This window comes from Pleurodeles waltl, chromosome 2_2 (genome assembly GCF_031143425.1).
Source record: "Pleurodeles waltl isolate 20211129_DDA chromosome 2_2, aPleWal1.hap1.20221129, whole genome shotgun sequence".
NCBI lineage: Eukaryota > Metazoa > Chordata > Amphibia > Caudata > Salamandridae > Pleurodeles > Pleurodeles waltl.
Window position 1 is genome coordinate 57,391,383 of NC_090439.1, and position 16,624 is coordinate 57,408,006.

The following is a 16,624-nucleotide window of genomic DNA, read 5'->3' on the forward strand; positions in this document are numbered from 1 at the left end:
CAATACTTCATGATTAATAAAACTCGTTTACAATAATGGCGAACTACCCCGAGGGCACAATTTCCCTCGTACATTATTTTCTTTACTAAAATCACACTACATTATATGCTTTTGATTACATGATATGTATGAATATATGTTGGACCCTCTTTTTCTGCGTCATCAATCCCTCCTCTGATGTCTAATTATGTCATCACATCAAATCTACCCACAAATTTTATTCCATTAAAATTCTGTATAGTAATTTGGCACTTCAGTCAATTCCCTTTTTCTTTTAATCCCTTTAGATTTTTCTCTATATATTTCTACCATTTTTGCTTGTTCCTTTTCTTCTCTTTTTCTTTTGAGCCTTGTTTTCAATATTTTGATACCTTTCCATATTCCCCAAGAGCCTAATAAACAAATTAATATTATTAATATTCCCTTTACTATTTTTAGTAACAATCCGTTCCAAACGTTGCGAAGCCAATTTCCCACAGAAGCAAATCCTTTTCCAACTTTCTGCCAAACTCCTGGTTCTTTCAATTCCTTTAAATCTATACTTTCATTAGTTAAATTTGTAAGCATCGTTCTAGTTTTTCCACTGCTGTCCGGTATATATGTACAACAGTGACGTGTACCAAGCGTTTTGCAAACGCCGCCATCCTTTGCTAAAAGAATGTCTAAGGCAAGCCGATTTTGAAGAGTCATAGCTCTTTCTGCAGCGAGTTCAGCATCCATCAGGATGATAGCTCCTGAAAATTTTGTCAGCATGTTATCCACAATAGTAGACAACTTTCGTATTTTGATTGAATTCAATATGACTCCCACTGAAGGAATCAATGCTCCAAATATATCTCCTACCACACCAGAAGCTGTCTCTCTCTTCTGAACATGATGTGATTCAGACAGCTTTGGAAATTTCGTTAAGTCATCCAGCTGGTAAATCTTTGGGAACACTATTCCCAAATAACATCTCCCATACCATCCTTTAGGAAGACGATAATAGGCGTTAAGTCCACAAATATAATATATTCCAGGAATAACTGGATCTTGTCCATTCAGCATGAACGTGCACTTAGGTTGAAACAAAAACGTATGTTTGCATTCACTCGTTCCCACAAAAACTGTGTCATAGTATGATTTATGTCTATGTATACAAAATCTCCCTACGTGCAATGTATCTAAAGCTATTTTCCCTTGTGTCTTTATTGCGGCAAAAGCATAGTTATCTACAGATGTCCTTTTGTGTAATTCCCTTTCTAATTCCTCCTTCATTTCTTTCCTCCTATCGTCAGTGCGGTCTAAGAAGTTTATCTCTACCGGTGAAAGCAAGCATGTAAGGTTCTCTCTATGTGCGTGAGCTGTGTGAAAAGGTGGCAACGGCTCAAAGAATTCCCTCATTAATTTGAAATAATAATCTCTAGCTATTTTACTCAGGTACTCAATTATGGGGACATATGCAAATGTAACATCATAATTAGAGTAAAAATAATGAATGTACTGTTGACCATAAAATCTGGACGTTATTATACTACATGTAATTCCGTAAGTAAGAGGCATGCTGTGATACATCACCCCTTCCACTACTGAGGTAGGTATTTGTGTGCACACGTAACAATCTTTCGCATCCATTGTCTCAACATACTCACTCAACAAACGATAGAAAACGTTAGACGAAAGTTCCTTTTTATCATGCAAATGTCTCTCATCTTGCTCAAGTCTCTTCAAAGCGGTTAGTTCAGTAATAATAGTAGTTAGGACTCCAATAGTGGGGTGAATACTCGGGGTTGTGAAGGTGCTCAGGATCAAATTGGCACAAATTAAAGTCAAACAACAGTGGGAGCAAAAGACAGAAAGGGTGCCAGCACAAGGGAACACCCCATCCCTTACAGGTTTAAACAACCCCACAAACAAAGATACAAAGTGCGGCACACCTCATAAACACTTATTTGTATACAAACAAGAATACACAGTACGTGATTTTGAAAAAAACACAAAATTCCACTTTTAATAAACATTGAAAGAGTCCATTCCTACTTACAAGCAAATGCAACTGGCAGGATCAACCAGGTTGGTCCTGCCAGTAGCATATGCTTGTCTCAAAGATTAAGCCATGCACGTGTAAGTACACACGGCCGGTACAGTGAAACTGCGAATGGCTCATTAAATCAGTTATGGTTCCTTTGATCGCTCAGACTATTCAAAATCTTCAAATAGGAATGGACTCTTTCAATGTTTATTAAAAGTGGAATTTTGTGTTTTTTTCAAAATCACGTACTGTGTATTCTTGTTTGTATACAAATAAGTGTTTATGAGGTGTGCCGCACTTTGTATCTCAGTAATAATAGTAGGTTTAGAAGTAGAAGCATCATTCATCTGACTCTCGTCCTTTCCATGCATTCCAAGAACTATCGCTACAATGATTAGTACGCAAGCGGCTATTAGACCTATACACATATATTTACAACACTTCATTTTACGTCCCTGTGTAGTGTAGCCTGTCATGATCTGTATAGAATCAGAAAGTTGAAGACACCTTATCAAAGCGGGTTTGCAAATATTTACAAAGCTGAACAAGTTCAATGTTCACACACTTTTCTTTAGCAGCTTAGTCTCTTATCGGTTAGCAGCATTGTCTCAAAATCGGTTTAAAGTCAATCAAGTTAGCAATGTCTTAGCCGGTTGAAGGTCAATCAGGTTATCAATGTCTCTATTCGATAAAGTTCATGGAGTTTTACTCCTCAAGTACCAAAGTGAAGCTCTGCCTCTTCGTTCTCGAGACTGAGGGATACGAATTCGTCTGACCAATCGTTAGTGGCTAAGTATGCCCACTCCGGACCAGAATATCTTTTGCTCTGTATTCTTTTTCTTTTCAATTTTGCATCTCTCTTTGACTCTCTCTCGCTGGTACTTTCTTCCTTGGCCAAGTCCTTTTCTTCACTTGGTGCTGTTATTGCGACAGACACTTCTTTTCTTTTCTCTTTCACCTTTGGCCCTTCACTTTCGTTTAATTCTTCTCTGATCCTTAATTTCACTGGCGATATGATTTGTCTCCGTTTCGCACTGTTTCCACTTGATGGACCTGCAATCTCTTCTGAAGGAATTTGAACCGCTTCGCTCTGTCCTGCCTTGTCTTCTCCCTCTGGGAAGTCAATCAGGTCTTCCTTTTCTTTTCCTGTATCATCTGCTTCTGGGAAAGCCCTCCTCTGATCAGACTCTCCTGCTCCTTCACTTGTCTCGAGCTCTTTGTCACTGTTACCTTCTTCAGGCTCTTTGTTACCTTCAGCTGTTTCAGGCTCTTTGTCACCTTCAGGACCGTCGTCACTTTCTGAGGCTCCTCCTTGGTCTTCCCCAAATGAATCGGTTGCTTCGTCCTCAGAAAATATTTCTCCTTCCTCTATTTCTACCTGTTCGCTTCTGGTTCCTCTTCGCTCTGTCTCGGCGCTTGGCACTTTGTTATTAGACACTGGTGATTTCAGCGCTTCAACTTCCTCGTCTGTGGAACACAACACCCTCTTTGTGTGACTGGCGTGAATCCAGTTGGGAACTCCTGCACACTTCACAGCGGTGGTAGTTGTCAGAATCACTTGGAAAGGTCCTTTCCAACAGGGTTCCAGACACGACTTCCTCACATGCTTCTTTATCACGACCCAGTCACCTGCTTTCAGGGCGTGTCCTGGACCTTGGATCGGTGGCAAGGTGGTTGCCTCCACCTGGTGAGAGAAAGAGCGGACCACATCAGCTAGACCTTTGCAGTAGTCTAACACCATATCATCTGTAATATTCAAAAGAGCATTTGCAGGAACTGCTGGAAGTCTCATGGCTCTGCCCATGAGGATCTCGTGCGGGGACAGTCCAGTCTTTCTGTCAGGGGTGTTTCTCATTGACATTAGCACCAAGGGCAATGCGTCAGGCCATTTTAAGATCGTTGATGCACATATTTTCGCCATCCTTGATTTCAATGTGCCATTAATTTGGTCCACTAGACCTGATGCTTCAGGGCGGTAGCTACAATGCAACTTTTGCTCAATGTTCAAGTTGTTAAAGTGACTTCCCCTATCTGATTCTAAGGAGATCGGAAATCCGAAACGTGGTATTAGCTCTCTCAAGAGTAGTTTTGCAACTGTGAGACTGTCATTTCTGCGTGCAGGGTATGCTTCAATCCAGTGACTAAAAATGCACACAACCACCAACACATACTTCAAGCCTCCATGCACAGGCATCTCAATAAAGTCCATTTGCATCCTGCTGAAGGGACCCCCTGCTCTTCCAATGTGGCTCAAATTTACTACGGTTCCCTTCCCTGCGTTCATCTGTTGGCAAATGACGCAACGATGGCAAACTGCTTCAGCAACTTGACGGAATTTAGGGTTAAACCAATCAGTTTTAAATAGTCTAATCATGGCATCCCTCCCAAGATGAGCTTGTCCATGATAGAATCAGGCTAACTGTGTCAAAAGACTGTTTGGCAGAACAAATTTCCCTTCACTTGAAACCCATAATTCGTCTAGTCTCTTTACACATTGTGATTTGGTCCATGAGAGTTTCTCATCCTCACTGACATCATTCTGTAAGGATTTCAATTCCTCCATTGTATCTACAACTTTTAGAGCAAAGATTTCGCTTGGTTCAAGTTCTGGCTCATTTATCATATTCCATTCATCCCTGAGCAATATACAGTTCAATGCGCAAAACCTTGCGACTTGATCCGCATACCCATTTCCCAGAGAAACATAGTCTTGTCCCTTTGAGTGTGCACTGCATTTTACCACTGCTACTTCTCCTGGTAATTGGATGGCATGTAGCAATTCTCTTATTCTTTCACCATTTTTCACTGGCGATCCTGAAGAGGTCATGAAGCCTCTCTGTGACCACAATTGCCCAAAGTCATGCACTATTCCAAATCCGTACTGACTGTCAGTGTAAATGGTAACCTTCATTAATGCAGAGAGTTGGCAAGCTCTAGTAAGGGCTACCAATTCTGCTACTTGTGCAGAGTAAACTCCTTGAAGCCAAGATGCTTCCAGAACACCTGTTACCGTACATACAGCGTATCCTGCCTTCAATATTCCCAGTGCATCTCATAAACATGAACCATCAACAAAAATAACTTGATCGTTTTCTTCCAATCGGGAATCTTTGATATCAGGTCTTGGTTTGGTACAAAATTCAGTCACCTGAAGACAGTCGTGCTCGATGTCTTCAGCGTTCTCAATTTCGGCATTTTCACTGGGAAACAAGGTTGCTGGATTCAACGTAGTGCACCGTTTCAGCTGCACGTTAGGTGATCCCAGAATTATTGTTTCATACCTTGTGAGTCTAGCACCAGTCATGTGCTGTGTTCGGGAACGTGTCAAAAGTATCTCGACTGAGTGAGGGACCATGACTTTTAAAGGGAGTCCCATCACTATTCCTTCACTCTGAGTGAGGCTGATACCAACTGCGGCTATGGCACGCAAGCACCCTGGCAGTGCTGCTGCGACCGGATCCAAAGTAGCTGAAAAATATGCTACTGGTCTGTTTACGCCACCATGGGCTTGGGTCAAGACAGACAAGGAGCATGCATCACTTTCCTGACAAAACAATGTGAAAGGCTTTGTGTAATCAGGCATACCTAAAGCTGGAGCCCTGCACGTGCATTCTTTCAATTCAATAAAAGCATCCATCTCATCTCCTTTCAGCTCTATTTCATCCAGCGCATCCTTCTGGGTCAGTTTCAGTAAAGGTTTTGCTGGAGTTGAGAAGTTGGTAATCCATTGGCGACAGTAGCTCACCATTCCCAAAAACTTCCTCACCTCCCTCCTCGTCTTCGGGGGACTCATTTGAAGTACACTTGTTATTCTTTCTTTCATAATTCTTCGTGACCCTTTCTCTATTTGGTGACCCAAATATTTCACTTTCTTCTGGCAGAACTGTAATTTTGAAGGGGACACCTTGTGTCCATTCCTTCCCAAATGGTTCAATAGGGCAATGGTGTCGGCTGTACAGTCACTTTCTGTCTTGGATGCGATCAGCAAATCGTTAATGTACTGCACTAAGGTGGACTCGAATGGTAACTCTAATGATTCCAAATCTTTCTTTAGAATCTGATTTAAAATTTATGGTGACTCCGAAAACCCTTGAGGAATTCGACACCAACTGTAGACTCTGTCTAAGAATTTGAAACAAAAGAGAAATTGGCTGTCCTCATAAAGGGGCACAGAAAAGAATGCTTGCGACAAGTCGATGACTGAGAACCACTCAGCATCACTGGGAACTTGAAACATTATCACAGCTGGATTCAGTACTACGGGACAACATTTGATTATTATGTCATCTATTTTCCTCAAATCCTGAACAATTCGGACCTTTCCACTCGGTTTTATTAGTCCCATGATTGGTGAATTACATGGACTGCTTAACACTTCTTTCAGTACTCCCTGCTTTACAAACTCATCAATGAGTTGGGCGACTTTCATGAGGGTGTCTTGTGCCATATGGTACTGTGGGGTCTGGGGAAAGGTTACATTGGGTTTTACCGTCACTTTCACTGGTTCCACTCCTTTGACCAATCCTACTTCTTTCCCTGTCATATCCCACACTTCCTTTCCGACTGCTTCCTGTAACTCAACAGGAATATCTGCTTCAGTGAGAATTGGATAAAGAGTAATCAGAGGATACTCCTCATCGACAGTTTCCACTTCGCCCCCTCCTACACTGTCCTCTTCTTCCCCATCACTGTTTGTCTGAATTTTAATTCCATCATTTGAACACATAATCGAACATCCCAATTTGCACAGTAGGTCTCTTCCTAATAGTGATATCGGGTTTGAATCACACACCACAAATTTATGTGACCCTTGATAGTTACCAATTCTGACTTGAACTGGATCTGTGATTGGGTTCGTCAGGTACCTGTTTGCTACTCCCACTACTTGAACTGTTCTCCCTGAAAGTGGCAAATTTGGTACTTCAATGCTCCTGACAGTGGAACGTGTAGCTCCTGTGTCAACCAAGAATGAAACGCGATGACCCATAACTCTTCCCTCCACATACGGACCCTTTTGATCAACTTCCAAAGATGCTGCAAGCATGCAATTTCCTTCCTCATCTGAACTTTCACTCTCCCATGCATCGTTTATTCCATTCTCACTATGTAAGGGGAATTGGTGCACTGTGTTACTTTGATTCATTCCTTGACCCGTGACCTGTTGAGGAAGCATTGCTTGTTGCTGATTCATTGGTGCTAAGGGTATTTGCATTTGCTGATTAGGTACCATAGGAAACTGCTGTTGCATTGGCTGCAATTGTGCCATTTGCACACGGGGCATTTGCACCTGTTGCGATTGCATGGGTTGTAAACCCTGCATCTGGTTTATATTGTTTTGGAAATTTAGATTCAGACCTCTCAGTTTCGGTCCCCTCATAGTCTGGAATGCATTGACATCATTGTTTTGCTGACCTACACCTTCCTGCACCATCATCAGGCACTCCCGTTTCCAATGCCCGACAATTCCACACGTGTGACATGGCATCACCTTCTTCATTGCCTGTATACCATTTGGAATCATAACGGTATTCAAATCAGGACCATTATTCACAAAACCTCCTCGGCCTCTGCCTCTCATCTGCGGCTGAAACATAACATTTCCCTGCTGCTGCTGCTACGGCATCTGTTGTTGGAAACCTTGCAAACCTTGCAAACCTGTCTGAGCTGCCCTAAGCTGCATCACCATCACCTTTTCTTTCAGTCTTCTCTGCTTTGTCTCAATCTCATCACTGCAGTATTTTGCATAAATCAATACTTCATCGATCGATTTTGACTGCCAACAAATCAAATGCGTCTTAATCATTTGGCTGATTTCGGGTCTCAACCCTTCCACAAACCTGAACACAAAATGGAGCATGTCCTTTGCCTCAATCGTCTCCGTGCCACTATAATTCTTAAACGCTTTCAACAATCTCTCATAGTACCCATGTATAGATTCTTTAACCTCTTGGGCGGTCCTGTCAATCCTCTGCCAATCCACATTTTTCGACGCAACCTTGGTTTTCAAGTGCTTGATCACCTTGTGGTACAAACTCATAACCGTAGGTGATGGCGCACCTGTGTCCCTATCTCTCTCTGGTTCACTCGTCGGCCAACCTACAGCCCTTTTACAATCTTCCCACAAATCTGCCGGAACCACAATTTCAAATAAAGTATTCAGGTCTTCCTAGAGACATTTAGCGAGTTTCACAAATCTATCTGTTTGTTGATACCACTCAATCGGCTTCTCTCTCAATTTGGGAAAGTCATCCGTAAAGGATTGAATATCGCACCTGTGCCATGGTACATGTACAAGTTTTCCCCCTGCTATCTCTCTCATTGGTAACATAGTTATCAGATCGTCATTCTGTTGTTTTTTCTCATTTCGCTCTGGAGTATTTTCTTTCTTTTTGTCCTTTTTCTTAACCCACCTGCTTTCCCACTTGTCTAAACATCTCCAGACCTGTGCACTCTGCAGTATCTCTTTAAGGTGTGTTTTCATCCCTGCGGATCTCATGTGTTCAAAATCTTTTGTCTCAAAGTCTAACCTATAACTTCTGCTCAGGTGTTTAGTCTTACTTATATCGATCTCGTTTCTGTCTGCAATTTCTTGTAACTTCTTATGTATGCTGCTTACTTCTCTTGTAATCCTCGGGCACATGTATCTTAGTTCTTCCTCTGTGTATGATTCTAATCTGTTCAAACCCATTGTTCCCTCTACCAGTTCATCTGCCTCCATACCCAACCTTATTTTATTCAGGTATTCTTCTCCCTTCCCGCTGGATGTACTCTGTGGGGAGTTCAGGCTGTTGAACCATTGTGTTAACTGTTGCGCGTTCAGTCCCATCAGTGTAGCAGTTACATCAACTGCTACTGATGGTTTCTGTAATGTTTCAGTCTCTGAGGTTAACGGTACTAATAGTGGGGGATGTGACCTCACCACGGTCGACGGAGCGCAAATTGGAATTGGACTGAATTCCGACAAGGACCCAGATCCATTTGGCAGTGCCGCTATTGGAGTTGTTTCTGGAGTGGTCTCTATGCATCTTCTCCCTGTCCCACTCTGTGTCATTACTACCCCTTGTTCACATACGTTTGGGTCTCATTGTATGTACAGTGGTACTGGTGGACCTACAGTAATAGGCAGAGATATTGCGTCTGGATTCTGTCTGTTCCCTGAATTCTGTGGCATGTTAATCCCCACATTATTGTTCATCATTGCTGGCATACCTAACTGGCTCTCTGTTACTCGAGTATACTTTGGCCTTTCTTGTGCCTGCTTTTGAGGCATCAAAAACTGTGTTGATTCGGCTTGAATCAATGTCGGTCTCCGATAGTTTTGTCCTCCCTGCGCCATTGAATCAGAAGTCATTCCCATGTTATGCTCATCACAGCAGTGCCTTTGAACCTGTGGCTGATAATTGTCAGCAGGCTTCAAATTAGGCACGTCTGGGTATATTCTCTGAATCTGTGGTATTTGTAGTGAGAAAGGCATGTCGGAGCTGCTCGGCCTCTGAGATATTCTCAAATTTGGTGTTACATTACCCTGCACTGGTTCTGGAGGGGCAGTACTAATGCTTGAGCCTTTTTCGCTTTCCACATATGCTGGCGGGCGATCATTCAACAATTGTGTAATGAACTCCTCATCATCTGACTTGTCTCCCCTTTTCGAGTTTCTATTGTTCTCTCTATCTCTGGACTGACTCCTGTTTGTCTTATAGGTGGCTTTCCTTCCTTCCGTCTCTGCTTCATCGGTAATTGCTGGGAACATTTTTATCCCCTGCACTACGTCTGACGTCCAAACCTTTTGTGTGCTGTCCCATCTAGCATCCGCTAGTGTCTTTTCTACTTTTCTTATTCTTGTCTCAAATTACTTTTGTTGTTGGTTTCTAGCTATTAGCTCCCAAATTGCTAGTGCCCCAAACTGTGCTGGTCTTGGAGGTACTTTCATGTCGTATAGCGCAAATCTCAGATTTTCTAAAACCCTTAGATTAAACGACCCGTGGATAGGGAACGCTACACTTCCATGCTTCTCTGTTAATTTGCACCATTGTTTTAACCAAAGACATGGTGCTACACCCTTTTCTTCAATGACAATGTAAGCTGGTGTACCCTCAGGCGGTGTTTCTTCTCCTACATTTGCTTTAATATAAACATCTCCCCTCATGGCACTCTTAAATGCTTTGAAAAATTTCATCTTCCCGTCTTTTGTTTTTCTAAAATATGTAATCAATAAGTGACTTTAATTCCCGGAATACTCTTTGCTTGCCTTTCCCCTACCAGCTGCGCTTCACGGACTGTGTCCAATCCGTGCGCGACCCTTCTCACCAACCGACCTATCCCAGCGCGGCTCCTAGTGATGTCATACTCACACACTGAGGCTGACAAAGTCCCACGGCTTGTCCGCTTTCGTTCGTCTTCACTTACAAACTAATTTCTGCAATATAACGGGAGCACTAACCAAAAGAATAAAACAGATCTGTCGGTTTACTACAGGAAAGGTAATATAATCGCTTCAGAAACCTTAGGGATTTTTCACTAGCCTCGGCAGTTACTCCATCTTTTTCGGTTTCCCGCTTTCGCAAGCAAAATTTGACCCGCAAACTTTACTCTCAACTGATCAATGAACTATTCTAGTGCACTTTAGAATTAGTCAAATCTCAAAGTCAAAATTTTCTTTCATTCCTCAGAATTCATACCGACTTGTTGACCACGCCCGATCAACCTATTAAACCGACCAGATCACAACATCAAACAAGTGTTGCATACACTTTTCAACATACTCCGGAGTCTCTTGACCTCGCAGGGCCCGTCTCAACATCAACAACCACGTGGACAATTTTTTTCTGCACAAAGCGCTACACACACGTGAAGTTCGACGACTTCCCTACTCTCGCACTCTTGGGGTAACACTCCTCTAATATCTTTTAACCCCCTAAAATCCTCACAAACTTCTCAATTAATCTGCGGCAATAAGCTGTGCAAGCGTGAAACCCTAACTTCACTCATACCGTCACTAGAACCGCCAAAACTATTCTCACACCTCCATGTCCTCCATTCGCAAGCTCCGAGATTCCGGGAAAGTCATTGGTGACTTAGGGCATCATCATCCCTCCAACTTGTTTTATAAAAGAAAATTCTAACTTATCTCCGTCTATTGCTCGGATGGGGTCCCAAAGGGCTAAACCATCCTCTGCTACCATCTACTGATAACGCGTCCAGCCCTTATAAATTACCTGTACCTGGACACGTTGGAGGTCGGTGAATCTTTTAACCGAGTCGGGCTCTCCTCATCCTAGAATAGTCAGGTTACTCAGATCAATAATCAATAACTATTATAATCAACAATCAATACTCAATTAATAGATCAAAATAACACATCAGAAATCAATAACAGTTGGTATTTCGGCGCACCATGACCTTTCAGTCATGAATAATCAAACCAGTTTATTAAAAGTTAGTGAATTTATTTCCCTATATTAACAAAGCTAACATGATGTATATAAGTCTCAAAACCAAATGATATATGTAGATGAACATTGCTAGCTGTCCATAGCGGCGGAAGAAACGCAATCTACGCAAAATCTGAATAATGATACACTCAGTTATGGCAATGCAAATCACTAATATGACTAACTGTATTTGACTAATTTCATACATTGGTCAGCATAACAAGATTTCAAATTGACATGGTGCATCGAATGAATACCTCAACTGACCTCTAATTAGCATTGGCATGTGGGATTTCATGCAAAACGAATTTAGTCAACACAAATTTGGAAACTTCTAACTTGGGCCCTATCAAAATAGCAGTTGGTACCTAAAAGGAAAAACACAATGCATAATACATTTATCCTTTCATATTTACCAAATACAAACAGCATTCAAGAAAAGACTTCGTCCCTCAGGTACCGGTTCGATCAGCATGGGGCAGGTTTCAAAGGGGCAAAATTAAGGGCAAGCTTCCTTGCAGCGGCAAGGAAAATGGGACAAAATTACTTCATGGGCAAGACGGGACAAATCAAAATTAAAGTCTCTAGGGTGAGAATTCTTAAAGTCTCTTTCTCTGGAATAGAGAAAAGGGCATCAGGGTGTCGTCCAAAATGGAGTCTGGCATCTGGCTTCACATTGGCATCAAGGAAAATGGCTGACTTCTCTTTGTCCAGTGGGTTTAAGTAAGAAACATTCCAAATTCTGCAGGGTCTTCCATTGGAGGGTTCATAGGTTGGCTTCAAATTGTCCAATGAAAATTGTCTTTTACTAGCACTCATTTATGCATACACTGTCCTTGGAGCCTTGGAACACAAGTTGTAACATGGTTTGCCAATTATTTTACTATCTGTACCTTCATTGTCCGCACCTGCAGACTGACCTTGTATCAAAGGGGATGAAACCGGCCTAGTACGAAACCTTGGAGATAAGTGTATTAGTCATCTCTGCTGGAAAAATACAACTTCAAGCAAGAATATATGTTTCATTAGTTCAAGGAAAAAGCCACGCAGTTAAAATTTGAGACCAGGTAACTAGGCCAAAGCCTCTACTAAATTTAAGCTAAGCAAAACAGTTTCATATAAGAAATCATGGCATACATTAGCAATTATGACGGATTACTACAATTTTCAATACTTCATGATTAATAAAACTTGTTTAAAAGGATGGCGAGCTACCCCGAGGGCACAATTTCCCTCGTACATTATTTTCTTTACTAAAATCACACTAAATTATATGCTTTTGATTACATGATATGTATGAATATATGTTGGACCCTCTTTTTCTGCGTCATCAACACTCATCAAAGGCGAGTTAGTGATGACTTGCCATTGTCAACTCACCGTAGGTGACATCAGTACTGCAGTCTATGACAGAACCATCTCTTTCTGGGAATTCACCTGCCCTACTGCACGTTGTTCAGGACTGCAAGTCTTACACCAAGTATGTCTAAACATCTATGGCTGTTCAATTGTCCACTTTTTACAAACTTCTGTATTACATATTGAGCTCAGAGGTCTCTGGTTCCCTGGAACTTCTATCTCATGACTTAGTACTTGAACTGTCAGTTAAACCCCTCTTCTCACATTGGTTATGGTGTCTTTGTGCATTAACAGTAGTGTATTTTAACACTGGTAGTACTGTGTTTGTATACTAATAGTGGTGTCTTTTCTCACACCAGTAGTTTGTCATTTTTCACACTGGGACTGGTTTATATATAGTAGTGTCTGTGTCTTTTTCACTATAGCAGTGGTATTTTGTACACTACAAGTGTTTTTTTCACACTAATGATGTATTTTTAACCTTGATTGTGGTGTCTTTGTGCAGTATTTGTGGTGTGTTCTCTCACAATAGTGGTGATCTTTCTCACACTAGTGATGTATTTTCTGACACTGGTTGTGTTTTTGCATTCTTGTGATATAATCTTTTCTCACACAGATGGTAGTGTCTGTACACTAGATTTAGGTTTTCCTTCACATTGAAGGCTGTGTGTTTTCTCACCAAAGTGGTGTGTCTTTTCTTCGCCTGATTGAGTCTTTGTATACTAGCAGTGGTGTCTTTCTAATTTAATGGTGATGTCTTTCCTCACACTAGTGGTTGGCAGTTTTTTTCTCACACCAGCAGTGCATCTTTTCTTGCACTGGTGGTGGTGTCTTTAATGTTAAACACTAGTAAAGGTGTCTTTTCTCAGATTGGGCATGGTGTCTGTACACTAGGGGTGGGTCTTTTCTAATGTAAGTGGTGGGTCTTTTCTCACACTGGTGTCAGTGTCGGTTCAGCAGAAGTGGTGTATTTTCACATTATAATGATGCTGTCTTAAATGACTGGGCTGTTCCTGTAACCTAATTTTCTCTAACATGAGCATTCCATGGGGTGAGGGTCCTCACTATGGAAAAGACTGGGCTAAACGTGGGAAGTATTTGCAGTGGCACTACCAGTGCTCCATAAAAGCCACTCTGGCATGTGTAGGGCTCCGAAGAGACCATATTCACCCTCAGTGATAGTGCCATAGTCCGCCTGTACCCAGTACTTTTCTGCTCAGTGGTCAGACAGGTATTTAATCGGTCCACTTATATTTTTTCTGTTTATTGTCAAGCACAGAGGAACTATTGAGGATATTGATATGTAATGACGATTAAGGAAATGTATTAATTAAAGTCACAACATGGCCACAAAGAATGTGCACATTTTTTGCTACTCTCTAGAACCGCTATATAGCCCTGCTGAGTTCCTTGTTTCCCCGCCAAACTGTTCATAATGCAAGTGCTGCTCTCATCACAATGCCAGGAACTCTTGTTTACTATAGTGATTGAACCTCAATGGGTAACTTCCTTTTGCACCAGTGCTATGACACTTGTAAATGATGACAAGCTTTTACACAAACATGTTTTCTTCTCACCTCATGTAGTGATTGAGAAAAATGGCAGATGGCGGCAGAATGACGGGCACAACAGTGTGTGGAGAAGTAGCGTGTGCTGCTGTAAACAGGTGTTTTTGCACTGCTGGGGACAGAGGAGAGTGTGAAAAGGAAGACACAGTAAGCTTTTCCTAACTTATTCTAAGAATATCAGGCATCTGCAAGCTGTTCAGCAGAGGTACTGCGCTCTCCTGGCTTCTGTACTAAAACTTTGATTAGTCGGTCACTGACACTGACACTTCAAAAGGAAATCCAGGAGAGACTTTCCGTGCACTGGGCTAGGGTTTAATGCCTCCATCTTATGTCTGTTCAGGGCAGGTGAAAAACTATACGCCAAAGGCCATAAGCCATAAGCCATAAGCCAAAGGCAGTTCACCGTCTGTTCTCTGTCGCACCTCCAACCCATCCCTACTTCCCTCTAGGCCTATCCAGCCTGGCACATACTCAAGGTGTTGTTGGCGTGATGCTTCTGTTGTAAAATGCACCATTTTTGACATTTCTGTTCTATATTTTCTTGAAGAAGAAGCTCCCAAACCCCCTATGTAGTGCTCAGCTTAGCTCACTGTACTCACTCGCTAATCACAGTATGTGTACTCGTCTGTCTTATTTTTGCGTTCTCTGATTCTCTACTCCATGGTCTATAATTGTTTTGTGTTCTCTGTAAGAATGTCTGTTTGTATGACTGGGTATGCTGAGCACTGTAATGTCATAATTTATTATGGTTTAAAAGTTAATACATTTGAATATGTAATGGAAAATGTGTTGTAAAATGCTCCATTTTATACAATTTTTATTTCAAGATTTTCTAGGGGGATAACCACACCAAATTCTTGTACAAGGCCAGGTTCACTAGCTACGCACCGTATGCGGACTGGCGTGACAACATTTGCCAGGGCTGCTTTGAGTTCCCAGACTGGACCTGCTAACCTACAGATGCCCCACATTCCAACACACATCATTCCTCTCAAAATGTCCTAAAGGAGTTCAAATCCTTGTCTGGAGGCACAGGCTTGGATGTTAAATAAGGAAGTAAAGACCCCTATTTGTTCATTGTGCATGACCCTCTAATCGCGAATCTGGTAATACCAGTTTTCTTCCCTTTGGAATGGTCTGACCCTTGGTAACAACTCCAATCCCAGCTAACCCAGCTTGTAGTTTTGACATATATTTTCTGTGCATAGACAATGAACGATCCACACCTAACACAAGCTACTTCCATCTCCGAGCAGACAATTCAGTACCTCTCGGGGAAATCTCATGAGCAAGTCCAGTCAACAATCAGCCAAGTTCAATACTGGTAGCCAAGGGCTATGTTCCTGTGGCTACTTTTATTGGTGTGCCTGTTACGAAAGCAACCAAGACACACAAATCAGTTACATAGTTTTATATATAGATATATATATATATATATATTAGCAGACTTTTAGGAATATATTTATATATATATATATATATATTCCTAAAAGTCTGCTAATATATTGATTGGCATGAATCACTGATCATGCCACAGGATTCAAAATACTAGACAAACACTATCGAATAGCACCCGTATCCCAGGGTTAGACATCCACAATGACTTCCCGGAGGAATGCTTGGGATTTTAGATTCACGTTGAAGAAAGCCCTAAAGGCAACCTCCCTCGGTTTCTGTGTCAGCACTTTAGTGTCAAGGACCCCATGTGAACCCATCTTCTACATAAAACTGACATGAAAGTGATCAGGAGCTAACTGGGTTGCAGAGATCAGATTAGAACAGCATTTTTATTACAAGTTTTCCTTGAGTCATTTTGCCAGCTTCAGATTTCTGGTCTTTATAAATGAACATAGTTTGTGTTAGCCTTTTCTCCTTTTGCAGTGACTAGGAACTGATAAGTCATTTGGTTTGCCCTGGGTCTTTTGCTGGCATGCTTTGTTCCTCTTGTACCTAATCTGCTAAAAGTCTGCCCACTTTCACTCTCAATCTGTTGACTTCTTATTTGTTATGATATACTGCAAACGTTTTCAGGTGAGCCTTCTGCAAGTCTATCAAGTGATTCTGCATCTCCATATAATATGCACTTCCGAAATAGATCTGCAATTTTCTCCACTAACAATAGACTGAACAACCCAGCCTAAGCCAAGAGATTCAACCCCTACACTCAATCATTCATACTCCACGGGTATATGTTTCTGTGGAAGCATTTGCCTTTTCTCTATAGTCTAGGGATTGTGAACAGGAGTCAGGAGAGG